This window comes from Tamandua tetradactyla, chromosome 18 (genome assembly GCF_023851605.1).
Source record: "Tamandua tetradactyla isolate mTamTet1 chromosome 18, mTamTet1.pri, whole genome shotgun sequence".
NCBI lineage: Eukaryota > Metazoa > Chordata > Mammalia > Pilosa > Myrmecophagidae > Tamandua > Tamandua tetradactyla.
The window spans coordinates 40,798,207-40,816,932 of NC_135344.1; the positions used below are offsets into that span (position 1 = coordinate 40,798,207).

General features: G+C 38.6%; 1 long non-coding RNA gene across 1 annotated transcript in view; it reads left to right on the forward strand.

Moving 5' to 3' along the window:
* The first annotated feature begins 1,085 nt into the window (after positions 1-1,085).
* Positions 1,086-18,726, forward strand: part of LOC143662614 (uncharacterized) — a 52,647-nt gene continuing 35,006 nt past the window's right edge. The window contains exons 1-2 of the long non-coding RNA XR_013165469.1: positions 1,086-1,203; positions 3,945-4,056. This is a non-coding gene — a long non-coding RNA (uncharacterized LOC143662614). The remainder of the gene's footprint in view (positions 1,204-3,944; positions 4,057-18,726) is intronic.

Consider the following 18,726-nt stretch of genomic DNA (forward strand, 5'->3'; position numbering starts at 1 on the left):
GCCATGCCAGAGGCCCAAGTTTGATTCCTTGTGCCTGCCTGTGCCAAAAAAAAGAAAAGAAAAAACATATACAGAAATATATGCATATATTTAGTGATGGATATGTCTGGCAAAAAAATGGTGAATCTTACCTTCTAGCATTTCCGCTAGTACATATGGTGATATCACTGTTTAAAAAAAATGAGTGGTGTAATTTATTTTCACCACTCTGTAAAATGCCTTTCCCTTGTCCCCACCCTTTGCCATATATAAGCAAGTCACTTTCCACCTATTCAAAGGGAGGTTAATTTTACAGATATCATCAGCTATTCCTAAATCCTTACTTCAAATTTCACCATTTCTGTTTTCCTCTGAGTCTAAACACAATTAATGGATCAGAAGAGAGCAAGGACATTGGTAAGGCATGTAAGTTTTTTCTTGCCACTTCCCTGCTCTCAAATCTAAAATACTAAATTTATTTTTGTACCCAAAGCACATTCACATGTCCTCTTCTTTCCAGGTCCACTGCCACTATTCCATCTTAGAACATCATTATCTCTAGCTCAACCTGCTATAACCACCACCAACACACATTCCAGCCTACAGCTCCCTCTACTATACTTTATCTCACTCATAACTGTCAGATTTATTTTCCTAAAGTGGAAATGTAATTCTACCTCTGAAGCTCAAAACCCTTCGGGGCTGCCTACTGAACAATTGTTACTGATGAAGTATAAATTCCTCACACCTGGCATTCAAGACCCTCTACACTATGACTGCAACTGACCTTGCTAGTCTAACCTCCCACTGTTCCCCATCATATAATTTATGGTGCACTAAACAAACCAAATACTGTTCTCCAACTATAGCATAACCCTGAAGCCTTTCCTACAGTCTTCAGTAGAATGCATCACCTCTTCTGCATTTAACCCTCGTAATCCTCTTCTTTCCCTCCATGGCATTTTGCTTGATGGGCCACTTATCTTACCCTATGTTATGTTACAGTTGTTGGTCTTATAGCACGCTAGAATATTAATACCTCGAAGAAGGGGCTTGATGTCACTCACCTTTGTGTCCTCACAATGTCAGTGCTAGAGGTGCCATGAAATAATATGTAGAAAACCCCACTGAGACAGTCTGCTCTCACCTCTAACTATCGTTCTACTCCTATTGACCACTCTTATTTCAAAATGTATCAATATATTGATATTGCCAAATCCACATGTAAGTACTCAGGCTGTTCTCTCTGGCTAGAATGTTTTAATCTTTCTCTGTTTATGCAAATTCTACTTATCCTTCAATGGCCTGCTCAAATTTCAACTCCTCTAGCTTCCATATTTTGGCAGTGGGAAATGATTTCTCCTGCCACTACTATTTCTTCTTCAAATGTGGCAAATCCATAATGTACTGATTGATGGTATTACATAGATCTCTTTATCATAGTCACTTTGGACTAATATTGCCATCATTTAATATTATTTAAATTTGAGGTGTCCATGAGCTGTTGGCCATCTGGTCAATAAGAGACATATGTTATAGTAGTTAAGGGTGGGGACTGTGGAGACAGATGCTTAGGTTCCATCCCAGTTCTGTTACTTACTTGTACTATGGGACAATTTCTTATCCTCTAAGTTCCTCAGCTTTCCTTATCTGTAAAATGGAAGCAATAATTGTATGTATCTGAGACAACTGTAGTGAGTATTAAATGGGCACATTTAAGTAAGCATCTAGAACAGTATCTGGCCAATGGATGGTGCTCAGGAGATGCCATCTTCCATTATCATTCCTGGAAAATAAGGATTTTGCTTTCGTTCTTTTTTTTCTTCTTTTCTGTTTTTCCTCAGCACACATTTATTCATTCTATGCATATGCATTTAGTACAAGTAGCATATGAAACACTGCTGCATTGATTTGGAATACCAGCAGGAACAAAACCAGAACTTAACACTGCTGGAGCTTTCATTCTCATAACCATGTTTGAGCTGGTTACCAGCCTCAGCTCTCTATACTCACATTTGAAAGAAAGAGCTGCTCCCTTTCCTGAAGTCATGATGCCTCCATCTCTCCCTTAGTCCTCCCAGGGTGGGAAACACAGAGTAAAATCCAGGAAGCTTGAACTGAAGTTCTAGAAGTCCACGATGACCTAGAAAAAAGCCCATAGATGTTGAGATAAGAAGGACTTAGTCCACTGTGCAGGTGTACTATCTACCAGCTTGACTACTCTGAACTCACTAACTTTCCTGAGCTTCAGTTTCCTACTACTCAGAATCTGTAGAATACTTACCAGTTAGGATCATTGGGTAAATCAATGAAATAAATATTTCAAGTGCCTGGCACATAGTTACACAACCAATAAATGCAAGCTATTATTGTTTTTTATGGAAGTATATATATCTGTTACATACATCAGTGATTTTTACAATAAAACATCCTAGAATACCTTCTTTTATGATCTTGCTCTGCTAAAATTAGGTTTAATTATTTAAGTTTAATTTATTAGAAGTGCATTAGGCTATTTGAAGTTCAATGAATTACATGCACTTTCATAAATAACATGTAATGCCTCTAATTGAGCTTAAATATATAAACTAATATCATAACATAAAATCTATTTTCTCATAACAGAAAAATTGCTATTTATGCAATCCATATGAAAGTTCATAACTTGCTTATATTTTTATGCTAATACCCTTCCCTGGTTCTCTTCCCGTCATTGCCAGCATTCACAACTAGATATATTTTTAGTCAAGAAAAAGCAATCTTTTCTCTAGCCCAGAACTCAAGGGGAGCTGCGTGAAACAGTGGAACAGTCACGGTCTGGCTATAGTGGTTCTTCCTCGCTCTTGGTATGGTTCCAAATAGTGTCCGTTGTGGAAAACACCATCCTGTCACCATACTTAGAACAAATTTAAAAGTGTTCTAAACTTTCTTAATAAAAGTCTCTAACAGATAGATAGTTATTTTTATTATCTAGGGCTGTGCTATCCAATATTAGCCACCAGCCACGGTGGCTGTTGCACAGTGGTGTGTTGGTAAATGTTTAAAACTCAGATATCTCTCTCTTAAAAAAAAAGTCAGCATTTTTCCATTTCTGTGGTATAAATATTCCCAATCTACCAATCGACCAGCGCATAAAATCTTGAAAATTTAATAACCAACTCTTCCAATGCAGTGTGAGCTGGCTCCAGCACACCACTGAAATGGCTAGTACACATTGCAATGTGTTTTAGCATAAAGTACACTCCACATTTCTAAGGCTTAGTGCAAAAAAAAAGAAAACTTCCTTCTTAATATTTTATATCCCTTATTAATATTTTCATATTGAAATGATAATTTAGACATATTTGGTTAAATAAAACATATTATTAAAATTAATTATGACTATTACTTTTGTCCTTTTTAAATGTAGCTATAAGAAAATATAGCAAACTTGTGTATGTAGTCTGCATGATATTTGTCTTTTCAGCACTGATCTAGGAAATAATTTTAAAGCAAGTACACACACTTTTTTTTGCATGGCAGGCACCGGGAATCAAATCCGGGTGAGAACTCTGCCACTGAGCCACCATGGCCTGCCCAACATTTTAAGCTATATTTTATTGGAATATACTATTTGTTTAGGTACATTGTTGATTCAAATCTGGCTAAAATCAATTTTCCAGAATCCTTAATCTGTTTAAATAACTCAGATAACTTAGTTAAAAAAAAATGGTTTGAATAACACACACATACTTTTCTTATCACTTCCCAGATTCCCTTAATATTAAATGGCACTGGAAAACACTTTATCTTTGACATATCTGGTACAGATGGGGTCAGTGGAAAAATTTTAAATGGATAATGTGGTCAAATCTAGTAACTCTGAGCACTCCTGAAAGAAATAATGGGTGAAGCAAATTGAAAACTGCAGAGCATGGGCTGAATTCAGGAAAGTGTGAGTTTTATTGAGGCCTGTAATTTTCCAGTGGTTCCACTGATGACCTGCGAATATACTTCCACAATGAGAGTGAGAGGCCTCTGACTGCACTCGAGTGAGCTGATAGATCAGCTTAAAGGAATGAAAATGCATCCTCACAGGTGAGCTACACCTGAATAATGGAAGGAAGGAGGACCAGAACACAAAAAAGCATTGGCTTCAGGGCTAAAAGTCATAGATATCAGATGACATATGAGCTCTCTCAGGTGACCAAGCCTCACCAAGCTTGTCAGGAAACATTTTTTGTAACCCTGTTTCACACCAAAGAATAAAGTGGCTTCCCCCACCAAAATGATAATTCCAAACTCTATAGGTCTTTCTCACTAGGAATTCCTTAGGATCTGTTGTACACATAGCTTTCTCTTCTATTATGCTAATGTCTATACGGTAATTATTGTTATTTTCACAGGACACCATGATGCAAGGTGTAGGTTTAAAGAGCTCCATGCTGAGTATAGCACAATAGAATATAGAATGGTGGAGGGAAACTCACTGGACTTGCCTCAGGAAAGCGGGATTCCAGTTCTGACTTCCTCACTAACACTGTTTAACCCTGGGCACTCCACTTAGCCACTGACTTCATTCAGATTCTTTATCTGCAAAACCCTGGATAACTGTAGTAGCCTTATGAGGTGATTGTGAGTGTGAGTTAAGTGATTACATAAGAAAGGATGTTGACTGGAGCATCATTCACAGGGCCTGTTATCATTAAATAGCTTTAGAGGGCAAGAAGGGGGGTATCAAAAAAAGAAAAGTCAAAGATGGTAATTTCTGAGGAAAATCTATCTTTCAAGATATGCTTCAAATAAATAATTCATTGCACAAGTCTGACTAAAATTGGGAGCTCTGCAAAGTATTGAGAAAGCTTTAAATAAAAAAAAAAAAAAACAGCTATTTCCCCTGCTTTTCAGAGTTTATGGTTTAGTTTGGAAAATATGAATAAACATGTAAAACAAACAGAGGGCAATTCTAAGAACTATTTAAACAACAGCATGTTGGTGTGAATTAGCTGAGTTCCCTTGGAGCATTTGTTATGAATAAGAGACCAGACTAGGTGTTATTCTGTGAAGGTTTAAGGAAGAAGGTAAGTCTTGGACAGGGGCTTACAATATGTTTGGATTCTGAACCGAACTGAAATGAGGAAGTCCCAAGAAAAACATTGTAGTAATCACAGCCAAGGGTAGATGTTGGGGAGATCAGAAAAAAGTCATGAAATGTTTGCAACTCATGCATGGAAGTTTTGGGCAAGCCATGATCACTGGAGCCAGGTATTCTAGAACTGAATGGGCTCTGGATGAGAGCACTCTGTTTCCTCATCTGTAAAATGGAAGTCTCTTGTTAGAATTTTATGAGAATCATAGATTTAAAATTAAAAAACTGCCTGCCATGTATGGTAGATATTCAATAGATGGTAGTTTTTATTTTTAATGTAGAGTTTCACATTTTTAAAGGGCTAAAATACTCTTTCTTATACCACAAACCAGATCTCAAATTTTTCTCAAGAACCTGAGCCAGACATGCTCATTGGCTGCACCTTGAGAGATCTCTCTTAAGCAGTAGGCGCTCAGCTGGCACCTGGGTGCCTTGATGAGCTATACAGGTGCTCACCTCCTCGTTTGCTCTCAGAACTGCTGCGGAGGGGCCGGCAAATGTAGAGAAGCACTGTCTATAGATTGAATAATATCTCACGGACTTGTTGAAAGCATGCAAATATGTTCTTTTGTCATTATATTCTCAATGAGCAGGCTTACTGAAGTACAGTCTCAGACATGGGCAGCTGTAGCTCCCAGGACTCAGGAGGGCTGCCCAGGTTGTGTCATGCCACCGCTGCAGTTCTTAGGTGTGGTTTAATGAGGGGCTGGACGTGTGTGGCAGAGAGGCACAGGCAGATGCAAGAGATCCCAAAGACAAAAACGGCCCAGTAACCACAGAAACACCATTTCAGCAGCAAGGAAAGCAGGTTGCCCATGGCTGAGGAGAGAGTCATGAGGGAGTACAGAGAATGGCTGGGATTACTCATTGGAGGTAATGTTTTCATATGAAAGAACTTTATATTTTGAACAGCACCTTCCTTTCCTTAGGTAATTACCTCACGAGACTTGGATTGGATGGGTTGTGAAAATGTGTTGTCACAGTAGAAAATGTATTCATAGATTTATTCATTCACTCACTCAAAAAAATGTAAGTTATTCACTCCGTGTCAGGGTCTATATTGAGCAGCCACAGAAAAATGTCAGAGCAGTGGGTTCCCCACGCAAGGCGAGGGATTCCTCCCTACTGGCTCTCTTATTTTAGATCCTGTGTAAATTTATTCTTCCCATTTCTTTCAGGGGCGGTTGCTCAGTAGTGCCCTTCACCCGTAAAACTGCAGCTTGCACTTTCTGTTAGGAAACGGTGGTTTAAAAAATATTAACATCTTCAGATATTCATAAAATGGAGCAAGAGGGAGCTGCTAGGCAGTGTAAAATGGTAAGAATATCAGACAATGAGGTTGGAAAACAGGTTTCTATTCCAAGCTTGTGCTCTATAGTTGTGTCACCGCGGGCAGGCTCCTGAAACTTTCTAGGCTCATTTATGAATTGTAATATAAACCCAGTCCCACCTACACGACAAAGCTGCTGGGAATCCCAAGTGGCTGGTATATGTGAAAATGGCTATAAAGTATAATGCGTGCTATAAAGACCTACCTGCATGCGCATGTGTGTATGTGTAAGTGTATTTGAGTATGGTAAAGTGTGAGAAAGACAATAATTCCAGTGTGGAGACAGCATTTACATAAGCACAATCAGTCACCCCAGGTGTTTTTTATCAGGGCACAAGCAATGATTGTACTCCCATGGGTGATGTGGCAATTCTGTGTAAAGAAAGACAGGTGGGCCCCAACTAGCTATTCCCAGGGACATGCAACTGTGCATATTCACCAGTTTCCTGGGAACAAAAGTTCCCTTCTGTATGTTAGGGCCCTATTAATCTGAGTCACTTATATAAGGCAACGTGTTTTCTTCTACCTGCTAATGGAACACTAAGAGGGGAAAACAAGGCTGCTCCATGGGGCAGCTGATTTAGGAGCATTTCGCCCATAGGTGGAAGTTAGTCCTGCTATTGCTGACTGCAGGCCAGCACCACTGCTCTTACCAGCAGGACAAGGAGGAAGGGTCATTTCTAAAACATTTTAAATGGGGGAAATTGGGAATTTGTCTGAGCCATGGCAAGCTGGGTGGTATGGAGAAAAGGGCACAGGCTATGGAGGTGAGCAGAACTGATTAGAAACTACTTCTGTTGTTTTAAGTTGTTTTCCCTCCACTGCCCTAAGTCACCCTCTCCTGGCATGTGAATGAACATGCTTTCTTGTATGTCTTTATGCATGTGAACACGTTTATATCCATAAATGCTATAAAAACACTCACTTATGAATGTACATTATTTCACACACAGAGAGAAAATACGATCTCCATGGGAGGGAAATATTTTGCAGTTTGGTTCAATCCTCTCTATCATTCATAGCAGGGCTGATACACAGTAAATGCTTATATTCAACAGCTTTTGCTATGGCTAAGTTGCATTAAACATTCACTGACTTATAACAATAAACATTTGTTTCTTGTTCATTGCATCTATGAGCTTACAGTAGCTTTGCTTCACTCTCTTCTGTCCTGCTGGCCTTTTCTGGACCCAATTCCAGACCGAGGGCCAGATTCAGATCTCTGTGTCTTCTCATTCTGGGGCCCAGGATTGAAATATTGTTTGTTTTATCCATTATCTTCCATAGTCCAAATAAATCCCATGGCCAAGTGCAATATCAATGAAGCAAGGAAGTCTATTCTTCCCGGGAAGAAGGAGGAGAATACTGGCTGAATTGTACAGTATATCATAATCCAGTTTATCATAATCCGCTTTCTTGTTTACAAATATTTCTTCCATTCAATTGGCGCACAAATATACTCACCACCTCCCCAAAGGAGAATCTCAAACATTTCATCCCATCAGGCCATTAAGCTCAAAGTTTTGGATATTATAATGATACCTGCATCAGTATTTCTATATATGGTTTTTCTTGCTCTGGAGAACTATAGATTAGAGAAGGAAGTAGAAGAAAAGGAAGAGAATTACGAGAAAGAGGAACAGGAGAGGAAGAAAAGAAATAGGTGGAGGAGAAATATCCTTTGCAATTATTTCATGACTCCACATTTGAGCAAGTCTAGTAAAGGTCATTTTTCCAGTTGGAGTTAATATGGACGAGGACAATTTAAGCAATTCAGAGAGGATATATATATATTCCATGACTAGGGTTTGGCAAGAAAAATGGCTGCATTAGGCTCAGGTGTTGCAACTCTTTGTTACTTAATGTTTGCAAAGGATCGTTATCCACTACAATCTCCAGTCTCATATTTCACTCCTGATTTGCCCCCTTGCTCATTTCACTCCAGCCACACTGGCTTTCTTGTTCCTGGAAGAGTCTGAGGAACCCAGACTTTCTGTAAGGGTGGTGCCCAGGGTAGAGGTCAAGCCACGGTATAATAAGATGACTTTAAGGGAAGTAGAAAGAAAATATGATGACTTTATCTAAAAACACTGAATTTAACATTCCTTGATATTTAATATAATGATTAAAATTGTCCATTTATGTAATTTACAAATAAATCTTCAAAGTCACACTTTAAAAAATTTTATAGATAATATAATTTTAAAATTTTGAAGAATACTGTCCCATAAGATCTAACATCAGAAACCTCTCTCTTCTCACGGGCATCTCAGTTGTGAGAGCCAAGGCTATTCTCACAGGGAGGGAGAGGTATGTTTTGGGGGCTCATTAGTCTTATGACCTATCCACAACCCTACAATGGTATCTAAATCCTCTCATTATCCATGTATTTGGTTGTTATATTTTATATAAAATACAGGAGCATTAACCCTTTCAAATCTTAACTATTAACACCGGATCACAGAAATGTGTGCATTCATCCAATGGTTCCTTGTTTGCTGCTCTATCCCAGAGCAGCCTGAGGCCCCCAGTGGAGTCTGAAATACCACTGATTCATCACCAACTATCCACCTCACAATAGGGAGGAAATTTAAGAGCAGCTCTATCAAAGGAAGCATAAATCCACCCTTTCCATCCACCTTACAGAAACAGAATTTAATGATCTCAGCTGGGGCCTAATGAGCCAGTGTCCACATCAAAAAACTGCGCTGTGTTTGACATGTTTGACAGTGTGTGAGAGGAAAAATAAAAGAAAAAAAATGTTGGAAGGCTAATTGAGCACCGCAGTTGAGCAATCCATGGAAGTCCTGTCCTCTAGCTAAAGGTTGCTATGCTTCGATGGAACTGGAGACAGACTCTACCATGAGAATGTCACTCTTCTCCATGGAAAAAATATGACTTTAAACATAACAAAAACTGGGAATAATTGGGAGGCATGATGTTAGTTGCAGAAACTGCTGTCAAAGACAAGCATGCAACCGACTGATTTTGATTTAAGGTACCAGGTGCTTAATGTTCTATTTTAGAACTGGGGCAGTAGGACAGTGGTGTGTGGGGCCCCTGTTGTACCACAGACCAGTCCCGTGAGGCCAGGTCATCATGCCCCATTTCTGGGATGACCAGGGGCTCCCAACACAGGAAGCATCTCACTCCGATCCAAGTGATGACAGAGAAAGACATCAGGAGGATGTAAAAGAATGGCCACCACCTACAGAGAGAATGGGAAAAATAAGATTCTGATTCAGCCTCAGGCAATGTATCCCATATTGGGGCCACTGGGAAATGACTGAGGCCAGGACTGGACACAAATGTAACAGAAACATTTATTTGCATTGACCCAATCAGATCTAGATGTGATGATTAACCTGCCAGCTGCTTGCTGTCTGGTTAATTAACAGTTCTTAGTTTCAGTTTTGTTTAATCTTAAAAATGGAAAAATACTAACGAGCCTCACAGAGTTCTTTTAAGTTTTACTAAAATCATGCTTGTACATCACTTATGTAGATTAACTGAAATCATGGTTGCAAATCTAACACGTGTAGCCTTTTTATGGAATCTTTGTGAACACATGATTGAAATCACCTGAGAGTATAAGGAGTTCTGGAGGTGGTTTAGTCAACAGCCTAAGCGTGTGAGAATAGGCCCTTTGCCACCAGCACCCTATCTAAAGGTTGTTATGGCATCTGAAACACTTTATTCATAAAATGGTTCCTATGGTGTAAGGTATCTAAGGTCTTTGTTGGAATTCAAGCATCTCCAAGGAAGGTGGCCTATTTCTACCTACTAAAACATTGTTGGAAATTACTTCAGTAAATTCAGGAAATGTGGGGGAAAGACACTAGATTTGGAATTATAACTAAACTCTAAGACTAGTTAGCTGTGTGACTTTGGTCAAGTAACTTCACTATCAAAAATAAAGTGGATGTAGCTACATAGTAGGTAGCCCTTTCTTGCTTTTATGCATAGCATATTTTTTCTTAACTTTGAAGTGCTTCTCTGGTAATTCCCCTCAGCCCTCAAGCCACGCCTCCCACTCTTTTCCATTTAGCAGGTCTAAAGTTGACTGAGTCATTCTATGACAGCAATTAAACCCACAAAGACCTCTTCTTTGGTCATAAGCCTCTGGGATTCTCTACCTCCGCAATGTACATATCCCCACAGTCATTCACATCATCCAAAGTCTAGGAGACCCAGGCAGTGGGCAGTGGAGAGGTCTAGCCACTGGTATTGCTGCTGATAATCTAGTTGTATATATATATATATATACTTTACATATACACATATCATGTAATCATCGAAAATATACAATCAACAGTTCCCAGTATCATCAAATAGCTGTGCATTTATCATCACTATCAACTTTTTTTTTCTTTTTTTTGTGAAAAATAACATCTTTACAAAAAAGCAATCAATTCCAAAGCACATCATAGCAATTAGTGTTAGAACAGATTTCAGTTTGGTATGGGTTACAATTCTACAATTTCAGGTTTTTGCTTCTAACCACTCTAAGATACCGGAGACTAAAAAAATATCAATGAAATGATTCAGCACTTATCCCCATTTGTTAAACCCAATCTTTTCTGTATAACTCCACCATCACCTTGATCTTCCTCCCACTCTTTAGAGGCATTTGGGTTATGCCCATTTTAACTTGTTCATGTTAGAAAAGGCTGTCGATATTATAGGATAGGGGGATGGAATTAGTTGATGGTTTGGAGAGGCTGGTCCCTCTGCATTTCAGGACTTATCTGGTCCAGGGACCCATCTGGATGTTGTACGTTTCTGGAAAGTTCACGGAACATTTGTAGAATCTTATATAACACCCTAGGTGTTCTTTTCAAATGGCAGGGATGGTTTTGGTTGGGGTTTGGCAAAATGTGGTAGACAGTAAAAGTCTAACTGAGGCTTGCATAAGAGTGACCTACAGAGTAGCTTCTTGATTCTATTTGAAATCTCTCAGCTACTGATACCTTATTTGTTATACTTCTTTTCCCCCTTTTGGACAGGATAGCATTATTGATCCTACGGGGCCAGGGTCAGGCTCATTCCTGGGAGTCAACTCCAGTACCACCAGAGAGACTTTCACCCCTGGATATAATGTCCCATGTAGGGCATGATTTCACTTGCAGGGTTGGGCTTAGAGAAAGTGAGGCCACATCTGAGCAACAAAAGTGGTCCTCTGGAAGTAACTCTTAGGCATACCTTAAGGTAGGTTAAGCTACTCTGCCACAAACATAAGCTTCACAACAGCAAGTCTCAAAATCAAGGGCTTAGCCTATTAATTTGGGTGTCCCTAATGTTTAACACAGAATCAGGGGTTTCCCTGGGGGGGTAAAGTCTAATAATTTTGTATTTTTTCTCATCCCTCAAGGGACTTTGCCAATAGTTTTTATTATTTGCTTAATATACTCTGGAATTTATCCAGGCATTGAATTAAGCTATTCAGGATTAAAGGCCCTCATTCGTATTCTGGGCTCCCTGTGTTTTGATTGTTTAAATGATCTATCCAGACAGGTTGAGTTAGGTTATGTGCCACATTAAATTTAGATTCTGGACAAATAAACCTTTCTTCCTTTTAGGCTCAATGAGTGGAAGAGGTTCTAGAATACAGACAATGTCTTCCTTAACTCCTGTATTCTGAATTTCCTTAATCCCGGCCTGATTGACTTCATTCTTATCTATAAATGCCAGGTTATACATATATAAAACAGCCTCTCAAACTCCAGAAATAACAAATACTGCTCTGGTCTAAATGTGACTGCTATAAGACTTTATAATTTAGGCCTCTGTTTTCTTATAAGAATTTTCTAAATGAGACCATACAATAATTGTTCTCTCATTTCTGGCTTATTCTGCCTCACCAAATATCCTACAGGTTCATTCACAATATTGCATGGCTCACAACTTCATTCCTTTTTGTATCAGCACAATATTTGATCATATGTATACATCATTGTTTACCAATCTACCTCTCAATCAGTGTATTCTTCAGCTACCTCCATTCATTGGACATCATGTATAATGTCCAAAGTCAACAGACCATCAACACTCTCAATTTTAGATAATTTCATTCTCCCCAAGAGAAATATAACCAATAAATACATACTCATCAAGTAGAAAATCCAAACCTCCCCTTAACTCGTGTTCCTCCCAGCATTATTTACCCCTGGTGTTGTTATAGTACTGTTGATGTTTTCCTGGGTAATATAGCCTATAGCATGCAATAGAAGTTTTCCCCTTATACCCTGACCTTATACACTCTTTGTACAAGATCCATACCTTTGAAGTAGTTCATGCAAGAATTTATTTATATTTGTAGTGTTCATCAGTGGAACACATGGATCTACACCACCCCTTTCAATCCTTTTTACCTTCAATATGGTAATATTACTTATAGATCACTGGTGAACCACCTTCACTTCTATCTATTCCCTTACATTTACATTCAACCTCATTAGCTAACCGTTTACCCATCTCTAGCTTCCATCTATCTCTAAGTTCCCTATATTCTGTATTACAAACCTCTGATTTTACCTCTACCATGATCATAAAAGTGGAATCATACATATCTATCCTTTTGTATCTGGCTTATTTCACTCTGCATTATGTCCTCAAGGCTCATCCATTCTTGTCATGTGCTTCAGGATATCATTTCATCTTACTGCTGCATAATATTCCATCCTATGTATATACCACATGTTGTTAATCTACTCGTCTGTTGATGGACACTTGGATTGTCTATTTTTGGTGATTGCAAATAATGCTGCTATGAGCATCAGTGTTCAAATGTCTGTTTGTTTCACTGCTTTCAGCTTTTCTGGGTATATACCACGTAGTGGTATTGCCAGGTCATAGGGCAACTTGTATTTAGTTTCCTAAGGAACCACCAAACCGTCTTTCATAGCAACCATACCATTATACATTCCCACCAGCAGTGCATTTAAGTGTCCCAATTTCTCCATATCCTCTCCATCATTTGTAGTTTTCTGTGTCTTTAATAGCAGCCATTCTTATAGGTGTGAGGTGGTATCTCATTGTAGTCTTGATCTGCATTTCCCTTAGAGCTAATGAAAAGGGGCTTCTCTTCATGTGCTTTTTATCCATCTGCATTTGCTCTTTAGAAAAATGCCTATTCACATGTTTAGCCCATTTTTTCTTTTACTATTGAGTTGCATGATTTCTTTATGTATCCAGGATATCAAACCTTTATCCGATATGTTATTTCCAAATATTTTCTCCCATTGAATTGGCTGCTTCTTCACCTTTTTGACAAAGTCTTTTGAGGCACAAAAGCATTTGATTATGAGGAGTTCCCATTTATCTATTTTTTCTTTCAGTGCTTGTGCTTTGGGTATAAAGTAGGAAGGTACCTCCTATTACTAGGTCTTGAAGATGTTTCTCTACATTTTTTTTAGGAGCTTTATGGAACTGGTTCTTATATTTAGGTGTTTGATCCACTTTGAGTTAATTATATAGGGTGTAAGGTAAAGGTCCTCTTTCATTCTTTTGGCTATTGATATCCAGTTCTCCCTTGTCCAGTTATTTAAAAGACTATTTTGTCCTAGTTCAGTGGATTTGGGTGCCTTGTCAAATATCAGTAGACCATAGATTTGGTGGGGTATTTCTGCTCTCTTGATTCAATTTCATTGGTCAATACTTCTATCTTTTTCCAGTACCATGCCGTTTTGACCACTGTGGCTTTATTATAAGTTTTAAAATTAGGAAGTGTTAATCTTCCCACTCCATTCTTCTTTTTAAGGAAGCTTTTAGCTATTCGGGGACTCTTTCCCTCCAGATGAATTTGGTAACCAGCTTTTCAATGTCTTCAAAGTAGGTTGTTGGAATTTTGACTGATACTGCATTGAATCTGCATTTAGATCACTTTGGGTAAAATTGATATGTTAACTATATTTAACCTTCCTATCCTTTAGTAGGGTATGTCTTTCTACCTATTTAGATCTTCTTTGATTTCATTTAGCAATGTTATATAGTTTTCTGTGTATAAGTCTTTTACATCCCTAGTTAAGTTCATTCCTAGATACTTGATTCTTTTAAGTTGCTATTTGGAATGCATTTTTTTCCTTAATTGACTCCTCAGTTAGGTCATCACTTGTGTATAGAAACATTACTGATTTTTGCACATTAATTTTATATCCCACCACCTTGCTGAATTTATTGGCTCAAGTAACTTTGTTGTAATTTCTTAGGATTTTCCAAGTATAGTATCTTCCTTTCCAATTTGTATGCTTTTTACTTCTTTTTCCTGCCTGATTGCTCTAGCTAGAACTCCTAGTACAATGTTGAATAATAGCAGTAATAAAGGACATCCTTGTCTCATTCCCAATCTTAAGAGAAAAGTTCTCAGTCTCTCCATTGAATACGATGCTGGCTATGGGCTTGTCATATACACCCTTTATCATATTAAGGAAGTTACCTTTGATTCCTACCTTTTGGAGTATTTTCTTTTTATCAGAAAAAGGATGTTGAATTTTGTCGAATCCTTTTCCATCATCAATCAAGATGATTATGTAATTTTTCCCTTTTGTTTTGTTAACATGCTATTAACACATTAATTGATTTTCTTGCATTGAACTATCCTTGCATTCCTGATATAAACCACTTGGTTGTCATGGATAATTCTTTTAATTTGTCTTTTGGATTGGATTTGCTAGTATTTTGCTGAGAATTTTTATATCTATGCTCATTAGGGAGATTGGCCTGTAGTTTTCTTTCTAATAGCATCTTCACCTGGTTTTGGTGTTAAAGTGACATTAGCTTCAGAAAATGAGTTAGCTTTTTCCTCAATTTTTTGCAAAAGTTTAAACAGGATTGGTGTTGGTTCTTTTTGGGATGTTTAATAAAATTTCCCTATGAAGCCATCTGACTCTAGGCTTTTCTTTGTAGGAAGATTTTTGTTGACTGATTCATTCTTATTACTTGTGATTGGTTGTTGAAATCTTCTATTTCTCCTTGAGTCAGTGTAACTTGCTTGTATGTTTCCAGAAATTTGTCCATTTCATCTAAGTTGTCTAGTTTGTCAGCATATAGTTGTTCATAGTATCCTTTTATGACTTGTTTTTATTTCTTCATAGACTGTGGGAATGACCACCCCCCCCCCCCATTTCTGATTTTTATTTGTATCCTCTCTCTTTTTTTTTCTTCATCAGCCTTGTTAGTGGTCCATGAATTTTATTGATTTTCTCAAAGAACCAATTTTTTATTTTGTTGATTTTTTCTATAGTTCTTTTGTTCTCCCATTCATTTAACTCCACTTTAATCTTTGCTATTTCTCTTATTCTGTGTTCTTTGGTGTTAGTTTACTGTTCTTTCTCATGTTCCTCCAGGTGAGTAGTTAAGTCCTTGATTTTTGCTCTTTCTTCTTTAATATAGACATTAAGGACAAAAAAATTTCCCTCTCAGCACAGCCTTTGCCGTATCCCATAAGTTCTGATATGTGTATTCTCACTTTCATTTGTCTCCAGATAGCTACCAATTTCTCTAGCAATTTCTTCTTTGGCCCACTGGTTGTTTAAAGGTGTGTTATTTAATCTCCATATATTTTTGAAAGTTCTCGTTTTATGGTAGTTATTGATTTCCAAGTTCATTCCATAATTTCAATGTTTTTAAATTTCTAGCAAACTGTTTTGTGTCCCAGCATTTGATCTATCCTGGAGAATGTTCCGTGATCATTAGAGAAGAATGTGTATCTTGGTGTTTGGGGATGTAATGACCTATATATATATATATCTGTTAAGCCTAATTCATTTATCAGATTGTTTAAGTTCCCTACTTCCTTGCTGATCCTCTGTCTGGTTTTTCTGTCAACAGAGGAGAATGATGAAGTCTTCTACTATTATTGTTGAAATGTTTGTCACTCCCTTCAGTTTTGCCAATGTTGTCTCATGTACTTTGGAGTTCCTTGAATGGGAGCATAAACATTATCATTGTTATTTCTTCTTGGTGAATGGTTCTTTTTATTAATATATAGTGTCCTTCTTTGTCTCTTATGATTTAAAGTCTATTTTGTCTGATATTAGTGTAGCTACTTCTACTTTCTTTTGATTACAACATGTGTGGGACATCTCTTTCTATCCTTTCACTCTCAATCTATTTGTATCCTTGTGTCTAAGGTGAGTTTCTTGTAAGCAGCATATAGCTGGATTATATTTCTTAATCTGTTCTGCCAACCTGTATCTTTTAATTGGTATATTTAGTCCATTTAACATTCAAAGTTATTACTATAAATGTATTTCTTGAATCCACCATCTTATCTTTTGGACTTTGTCAGATCTGTATATTCTTTTCCCCCTTTCTCTTTGTATTCTTTAAGTTACCCTTCCTGGTCCTCTTCAATTCTGTGCCTTCCTCCAGATCTCCCTCTCTAGTCTTTTTTTTTTTTTTTTTTTTTTTTCAGTCAGCAGAACTCCGTTTTGTATTTCTTGTAGGGTTGGTCTCTTTTTGAAAAGTTCTTTCAGAATTTGTTTGTCTGTGAAAATTTTAATCTCTCCCTCAGTTTTGAAGGAGAGTTTGGCTAGGTACAGAATTCTTGGCTGGAAATTTTTCTCTTTCTGTATCTTAAATATATTGTATCACCGCCTTCTCATCTCCATAGTGCCAGTAGAGTAGTACAAACTCAAGCCTTATGTGGTTTCCCTTGTATGTAGTAGATTGTTTCTCTCTTGCTGCTGTCAGGATTCCCTGCTTCTCTTCAACATTTGACAGACTGATTAGTATGTGTCTTGAAGAAGGTCTATTTGAACTTACTGTGTTTGGAGTTCATTGGGATCTTTGATTTACATATTTATGTCCTTTATAAGGGTTGGGAAGTTTTCCCCCATTATATTCTCAAGTAATCTTCCTAGCCCTTTACTCTTCTCTTTTCCTTCTGGGACACTGATGATTCTTATATTTGTGTGCTTTATTTTGCCCATCATTTCCCTGAGATCCAATTCAAATTTTTCCACCTTTTTTTGCCACTTACTCTTTTGTGTGTCTGAAATCAGTTGTCCTGTTCTCTAGTTCACTTATTTTTCTTCTGCCTCTTCAAATCCACTGTTTTGTGTTTCTAGTACATTTTTATTTGATCTACAGCATCTTTAATCTCTGTGACATCTGCTATTTTTCTATTTATTCTTTCAAATTCACCTTTATACTCTTCTAGTGTCTTCTTGATCTCCTTTATGTCATTAGCCATCCCATTGATTTTGTTTAGTAGAGTTATAGAACATCTTTGATTAGTTGTTCTAAAATCTGTGTCTCCTCTGGTGTTTTAATTTGGTCATTAGGCTGGGCTCTATCTGTCTGTATCTTGATATGCTTAGTGATCTTCTGATGCTTTTGAGGCATGTAAATGTCTTAACAGGGTTATTTTGGAAATTGATTTCCTCCAGTAATCTAAAGCTTTGTATTTTCAGGATGGATGTGGAGCAGGACATGAGGTATGGGGCAGGGCACAACAGTGCAGTGATGGGTTATGGGTTGGGGACACTATTGTTGTGTGTGTCTGTGAGCATGGAATGTAGGGCATGGGGTTGCGCAAGTGCAGTGCAGGGGCTGGGTGGGTGAAATGCAGCTCAGGCAGGCCTTGGAAGGCAGGAGCAGGGCGCAGCATGGGGGGCACAGAGGTAGGGCATAGCAGGAAACAGATGGGGGCCTCTACAGATGCATGGGGACTGGTGTGCAGGGAGGATGTGGAAGGGTGCATGGAGCATGGTGATTGTGGGTATCAGGATTGTGGGTATGGGGTACAGAGATTAGGGCGCAGGGAGGGCAGGACATAAGTGTGTCCCTGAACAGAAGGAGGGGTCCAGAGGGCCAAGATGTGGATGTGCGAGAGTGTAGGGCTGGAGCACAGGTCATGGGGGTTGTGGGACATGGGTCAGGGGTGGGTGATGTCAGGTGGGTGGGGCCCAGGCATGGGTACGCAGGTATGGTGGGGGTTGAGGCAGGGGTCGCCGCATGTGCAGGGCAGGGGCTATGTAGCACAGATGTGCATTTGAGCACCTGCAAGTGTGGGAGCAGGGTGCTTGTGCTGGAGGATGGGGCAAGGGTGTGCATGTGTACAGGGCAGTAGGTTGAGGTGCAGGGATCAAGAGGTCAGTGCACAGATACATGGGCACCCAATGGGGAGGATGTGGCTGTGCTCATGTGCAGGTCTGTGTCCATGGCCCTGGTGTGCATGGGTCTGGGGTTGGGGCCCTGGTGTGCACGGGTCTGGGGAGTGGGGCGTTGGTGTATGTATGCAAAGAGCTTGGGGTCAGTGGAACAGGGTTTTGCCTACACGGACTGG